Raw genomic sequence first — 7,423 nt, forward strand, 5'->3', positions numbered from 1 at the left:
CACTCCAGCCTGTCCTTCCTCCTCGTCACCCATATGTGCAGGTCCCCAAAGCACATGTCCCTCCACATCTGTCTTAAATTCTCCTGAGTTCATTTCTCCATCACTGACCTTCTCACAAGAGTCAAAAGCCACTCAACCCCAAAGCCCAATGTCGGTTCTGGAAGCTGGAGATGTTCTGGAACCTTCCTGTAATGGTTAGGTGATGCAGAGGGATGAGGACAACTGAGGTGCTAGATATGAGAGAAGGGGCTTCAGCTCAAAGGTTGGGAAAGAGAAGAAATTCCCCAATCCACCTGCACGGGTTTTGAGAGTCATTAACGATGGCGTGTGCAACTCTTCTGGAGGCCGGAGCTTTGGGGGATTTCCGTCACATCAGGGAGAGGAATGTGTGGCTTCATGAACTTCTCCTGAGGCTTTGGATCCCCAGTTTTGAGTCTGTTGTGCCTCCACACACAGGGATCGGAGGGACCAGGCCACGGACAAACCCCCAGGCTTAGCCCCAGGCTCAGTCCTGCCGCAGGTGCAGGAGCAGGGATGAGGGACACTTTGGTACTGATTTTCCTGGTGAATTTCTGGCGTTACAGAGCCCAGAGAAGGACAGCTGTCAGCTGCAAGACCTGTAAGGAGAAGGTGAAAGTGCAGCCGAGATCGTTCTCATTTTTCACATGGTACTGGGGAAGGTGATGTTTACGCCGTGAGGCCTGAACGCTCTCAGCCCACATAGGTTATTTTACTGACTTTTTCAAATTTCAGATTATTGGCTGGGCACCCATAGCTCAAAGGTTGAGGCGCTGGATACATGCACAGGGGCTGATGAGTTCGAACCTGGCCTGGGCCCGCTAAACAAAACAAACAAGCAAAAAGAATAGCCAGGCGTTGTGGTGGGCACCTGTAGTCCCAACTATTTTAGAGGCTGAGGCAAGAGAATCACTTGAGCCCAAGAGTTTGAGGTTACTGTGAGCTGTGGTGTCACAGCACTCTACAGAGGGCAACAGTGAAAATAAAAAATAAATAAATATTTATTTATTTATTAAATAAATAAATTTTAAAAAATAAATAAATAAGTTCAGATTATAGACAACTGGTGGTTAGTAACCTGAACAGAAGATTCACTTACATACACTTTTTACACAGGTCCACACAGGATCCCAGTGATTAGCAAACTCCCACAAAAAGCAGATAGAAAATAGAGACAATTTTGTCAAATTGTGTCACAGTCATCTCTCTATTGCTTTGCAAAAGGGTTTTTTTTTTCCTTAGGAATTTTTCCATCACTTGTACTTTTCACACCCAGGTCAGTGGATTTAGCCAAGTGCGACGGAAAAGAACAGGCGTGTGTGAACAGGGCCTGTACAATCCCTGCCCAGCCAAAGGGCTTTGTTTAACCCATTGGCAGGACGGACGCTGGGCACCACATTCTTGGTGAAAAGCCTGCTTCACAGAGAGAGTGCATTCAAGGAGAAAATCGAGCTTGAATTGCCATTCTAAGGCAGACTTTGAAAGACAGATGGAAGAAGCGGGTTCCATGGGAAAGGAAAGAAGGAAAGAAAAGGGAAGGAGAAACTTGCCAAAATAAAGCCAGCTGCGGCCGGGAGCTCTTTCAGAATTGCCGGGAACCTTGGGAACGGCCTACTCTTCTCTCCCGGGATGAGACCCAGGGCAAAATGACACTTCAGTGACTGGAAATCCTTTCTCCAAGGCCAAGCCCCAGGCAGAAAGCGTGAAAAGAAAGCCTTCCTCCTCTTTAGAGAAGGAATCGTGGAGTCAGTAAAAGACGGACAAAAGCCCTCGGGATGAGGTTCTTTACAAGGCCTGCCGACCTCCAGAAGGTTCTGAGGGAGCTCTCTAGAAGGTCTGTGAATGCCCCAGAATTGTGCAGATGCTGAGAACAGGCCAAGTTCAGAAGAAGGGTTCTAACTAAGCCTCTTTGGTCATGTGTAGACAACATTTGATGGCTTCCCCGTCGCCCTGGGCACCCATGTTGGCCTTCACCAGTGTAGACAGAGTTGGCCACACCCAGCACTGTTTTGAGACATTTAATTTTTCTGATGTTCTCAAGTACCCAGTATATGTTAAAAGGAGGAGTACTAGAGTACCATATTTTCTAAGTATCTTTTGGTTAAAACCTGTATGAAATATCATTTTTTGGACACAGAATAGCTGAAGGGCCTTCTTGGGCAGGACATACTGTGTTTATACCCGGGTCTGAGGGAAGAGTTTTCCCTTACTCGGCTCTACCTGTAATCGCCTGCCAAGTCCTAATTTGCTAGCACCTAGTCTTTCTAGATGTCAAAGAGGTTGTCCAGTTGGGTAAGCAATTCCGTACATTTTGTGTTAAAACTCATAGGAAAGAAATTTTGGTCTACAGTGTTTCTGGTCTATCTCTACCGTCTAGAACATAGATCACTTGTGATCCCAGAACTCTGGAAGGCTGAGGTGGGTGGAGTTCGAGACCAGCCTGAGCGAGAGGGAGACCCCATCTCTACTAAAAAAAGAAAAACTAGCCAGGCATGGTGGCAGCTACCTATAGTCCCAGCTACTTGGTAGGCTAAGGCAGGAGGATCACTTGAGCCAGGAGTTGAGTTATGACCCCACAGCACTCTACCCAGGGTAACAGAGTGAGACTCTGTCTCAAAAAAAAAAAAAAAATGTTGTTGAAAGGTCTTTCCTCCTCGGTCCTGGTGGAGTACCCATAAGAAACAGGCACCGTGCTGGACACTGTTAGGACACAGAGAAATGTGGATCTCCAATGGCAAAACATCAGGCTTCAGACTTGCCCACACCGTGACCCGCGGAGCACAGGCAACAGCCTGGAAAACCTCGCCTCACCCCAGAGCTGAGCCAGCCCTGCTCGGGTTGTGCCTGATACATTCTCATCTCACCGCAGAGATGGAGTCTGGGCCACGGCCAGGGTTCCCAGCCCTGAGGATTGATTGCCTGCTGGGAATAATATTTTTCTCCTTTTCACAAACTGTCAGAGCCTCCCACACCATGCCCTTCAGGCCCTTGATCTGGGAGCCTCCTGGGATTTTTCCGAAGTGGAGCAAATGACATCAATCACGAAAACGCCACAGCAGACAGCTCCGTGGTTGGGCGTGAGCAGAAAAAGAGTGTCCCTGTTTCAAGTCAAAACACAGCAGTGGTGCTGGAGCCGCCTGTGGGCCTGCAGTGAAGCCAGGAGGGAGCTGGACAATCTCCTCCCCAGGGAAGGAGAGCTCGTGTCCTCCGACTCTCGGTCCGTGGCGAGAGTGAGGAAAGCATCAGCCAGTGGGGTTGTCTAGAAACTCAGCCATCGTGGGCACCTGCCATGAGCTGGTGCTGTGCCCTGAGACTCCTTGTCAAAGAGGACCAGTGAGGGCACTGCAGGGCGCTTCTGCTCCCAGGGTCAGGCTGGAGAAGGCACAGGTGACCCAGCAGGCGCATGGCTGGGGGAGTGGCTCCAGGCTCAGCCAGGACTCTCCCCAGTGGAGGAACCCGCTCCCATCTCCTCCCCAGAAAAAGGAGCGCATCGAAAGTGCAGAAAGACGGAGCCCTGTCAGCGGGGGTATTTCCTGGGGCCTGGATTTAGGGTGCAGGGGACACAGTGCCTGCACGGTTTCCCTTTTCCCGCACGTGCGTTATCCAAGTGGTTATCAGGAGCACCTGCTGCCTCTGCAACACCAGTTTGTTTTAAAAGCACATCCTGAGAATCGTCCAGTTGCTTCCAGAAGATTCCATACCTGGCAAACTTAAAGCCGAGGTCACCTGAGGACACACAATTTCCTCCTCGGTTCCACCGCCCGACAGGTCTCAGTCCCAGACTCTTCAGGATTCTCTGCCCTCAGCCTCCCAGGTGTGACACACTTCACACATCTCATCCTGCAACGCCAGGGAACCCAGAGGGCTGCTTAGTGACTAACAGCTGCAAGTGTGGCTGGGGTGGATCCCCTGGACCAAGGGTTCACACCCAGGTGGGGTGCAGCGGGACAGCTCGGGACTTCATCACGCTCCTCAGAGCAGTGTGCAGCCTCAAGCTTCTGAACTGCAAATCCCTGAATTTTTCCATTAAACGGTTTTGGATCAAGGTTGACCACAGGCTGCTGAAACAACAAAGAGCAAAGTCACAGATAAAGGGAATGATTGTAATTTCACGGGCAGGAAAAGACGTCTTTACAGGCACTATTGTAGTAGGAAAAGATCTCAACATAAAAGATGATCAAAGGAGAATTGAGTAAATAAACTACGGCATAGCCAGGCACCTGAACAGAGTACTGTGCAGTCGTTAAAAAGAAAAAGTTCAAGGGGAAGGGAGGGGGGAGGATGGGTGGAAGGAGGGTAATTGGTGGGACCACACCTATGGTGCATCGTACAAGGGTACATGCGAAATTTGCTAAAAGTAGAATATAAATGTCTCAACACAATGACTAAGAAAATGCCGTGAAGACTATGTTGACCAGTTTGATGAAAACATTTCAAGTTGTGTGTAAAACCAGCACATTGTACCCCATGATCGCATTGATGTGCACAGCTACGATTTAATAAAAAAAAAAAAAAAAAAAAGAAGAAAGAAAGAAAAAGTTCAGCTCTACTCGTGCTGATTATGGAATATTTTTCATGACAAAATAAATAAAATAAATAAAATAAAATGAACAAGTGAGACACAGAGCAGTGTGCCCAGTAAACCATATTAATATACAAATGGGAGGAAAAATATTTTGTAGCTGTAAAACTATCAACAGTGGTTGTTTGTGGAAAAGAAATCAGGTGGCCATGGACAGGCCTAGAGAGAAGCTTATTCTACTTATAACCTTATTTCTGCATTTTAACATATATTTATGTTTATTATTTTAAAATGGTTAATTTATTTTTAGTAAAAATTGGAATTTCAAACCATATGATGGATCTTTCTGTTGCCATGGATGGAATATTAATAGAATGAATGGCTTTTTGATTAGGCAGACACTTTGGTGGGCTGTTTGGTTTTATTTGTTGTTTGTTTGTTTTTGAGACAGAGTCTCACTCTGTCATGCTGGGTATAGTGCCATGATGTCACAGCTCACAGCAACTTCAAACACTTGGGCTTAAGCAATTCTCTTGCCTCAGTCTCCCAAGTAGCTGGGACTAGAGGCACACACCATAACGCCCGGCTATTTTTAAAGATGGGGTCTCACTCTGGCTGTGGTTCAGGCTGGTCTCGAACTCATGAGCTCAGGCAATCCACCTGCCTCGGCCTCCCAGAGTGCTGGGATTGCAGGGTGGGCCACTGTGCCTGGCCGTGGTGTCCTGTGCTGATTGAGAAGTCAAGTCCTCTGATCACAGTCTGGAGGAATCTATGCTTTGCATGATGAAGCAACATGGACGTTACACTTTCCAAATGAGAACTTCACGTTTTCCAGGAGAGGATGAATAGGAGAGGCTTGTGGAGCTCTTGAAAGGAGAGAAAATAAGGAGTTTGTAGGCGTGGAGTCAGGCCATGTGGCAGGTAAGTGGAAAGACAGCCGGTTAACCACGCCGGCAGCCAGCTGGGGCTGCCTATTATTCACCTCGTTTGGTTTGGGTCGGGTTTTCACAGCATGAATGACGTTATTTGGTTGTAACTGGAAAGGGAAGAAAGGCAGGGATATAACGGCATCTCCTCTGTCGCGCCCCCGACAGAAGTAACATTCAGTTTTAAGCTAGTTCTTCTTCTGTTTTCCAGTGTCCCCCGTTCTGCCTTGCCCACACTTTCAGTAAAAGTCCATTTTACATAAACAGATTTGTATTGATGGTTCTTTATGGAATGAAAGAAAGTAACTGGTCTGAAATCTAGAGCATCAGACAGACTGATGTGTGGTCCGTGACAGGAGAACAGCCTGACGTTAGGAGCCACTGCGAGGACACACTATGAAGAGCCCAGTGTCCCCACGCTTGTCAAAACACGTAACGTGAATCTCATCAGTTTACAGAAAATACCCGGTATAGATAAACAAGCTAAATGACACCCCTGGGAATAATCTAGAATGTGGGATATTCAGTGAGTCAGCTTGGCCTGGCATCCTCAAAATGATATCGTCATGGGAAAAGAACAGTAGGGGGACGATTGTGACATAAGACAGATTAAAGAGACACTACACACTCCAATGTATAATCCTTGATTGGATCCTGGTTCAAAAAACAGTGATACAGAGATACAAATTGTATGTGCTACAATTTTAGAAGTCTGGATTGAAGGTCCCACTCCATATACCCTCCTCGCCCATACCTGTCCCCTGTCCCTGACCCCCACTGGGGATGTGTCAGGGTGCACAGGCTGCGTGGGGGAGGGCAGGGAGTAGTGTTAGGTGCTGAACTGATGGCACAGAAAAAAAGCTGTGTAAAAAAATTATGGGGGGGATGGGGAAATGGGAATATGGGCTGACTTTTAGAAAATACTGAAAAATCATTGACCATTTTGAATGAGATAATGGTTTCGCGGTTAAGGAGAATAACATCAATACTTTTAGTTCTATGTAAATGATTTAGGAGAGAAGTATCATGTGTGGACAAAGCAGATAACGCAAAATATTGACAATTGTTAAGTTCAAGTTGATTGTATTATGCTCTTAACTTTGTAGTACGTTTGAAGTTTTTCACAGTGAGGATTGGAGATCAGGCTTCGAAGAGCAGGGATTTAATGTAAGTGGCTCAGAAGAACCTAAGTACTATTTCAGCAAGCACTGGAACATCCCACAGATTCCAGGGCGAGCCCTTGAGCCCTTCTTCTGATTTTTTTCTTTTTTTAATTTTGAGGCAGAGTCTCACTCTGTCACCCAGGCTAGAATGCCATGGTGTCAGCCTAGCTCACAGCAACCTCAAACTCCTGGACTCAAGCAATCCTCCTGCCTCAGCCTCCCGAGTAGCTGGGACTACAGGCACCCACCAAACACCTGACAAATTTTTCTCTTTGTAGTAGAGATGGGAGTCTCACTCTTGCTCAGGCTGGTCTCAAACTCTTGAGCTCCAGCAATCCACTTGCCTCAGACTCCCAGAGTGCTAAGATCATAGGCTTGAGCCACCGCACCTGACCTGAGTATTTTTTAAATAGTGGCCCACACAAGACTTTATTCAACTAATATTTTATTAAGCATTTGCTATATGTGCAGGATTCTGTTAGACCCTGAGTGTAAAGAAAGAGGTTTCTCTGAGCCCTGACGAAGCTTCAGTTTGGAAGCATCTGGTAGCAGGTGCACTCCCAATGCCATTCACTGCTTGGTGCCAACAGCCCATCCCCGCCTTTGTTATGGAGCCTGACGGGGTGGGTGAGGGGGACAGTGTGTGCTGAGCCCCAGGTATGAGTCAAGGTTGAGGTGAGCCAGTGGGGGCACTGCTGCCTTGTCTAGGGGACAGCCAGGTGATCTGCACGGCTAATGCGACTTGGGAAGAAGTCCACTGGCAATGTCTACGTAGGCCTTTCCTCCTAACCCCC

The sequence above is a fragment of the Otolemur garnettii genome, unplaced genomic scaffold, assembly GCF_000181295.1.
Source record: "Otolemur garnettii isolate 467f Iridium unplaced genomic scaffold, OtoGar3 scaffold00019, whole genome shotgun sequence".
Lineage (NCBI taxonomy): Eukaryota > Metazoa > Chordata > Mammalia > Primates > Galagidae > Otolemur > Otolemur garnettii.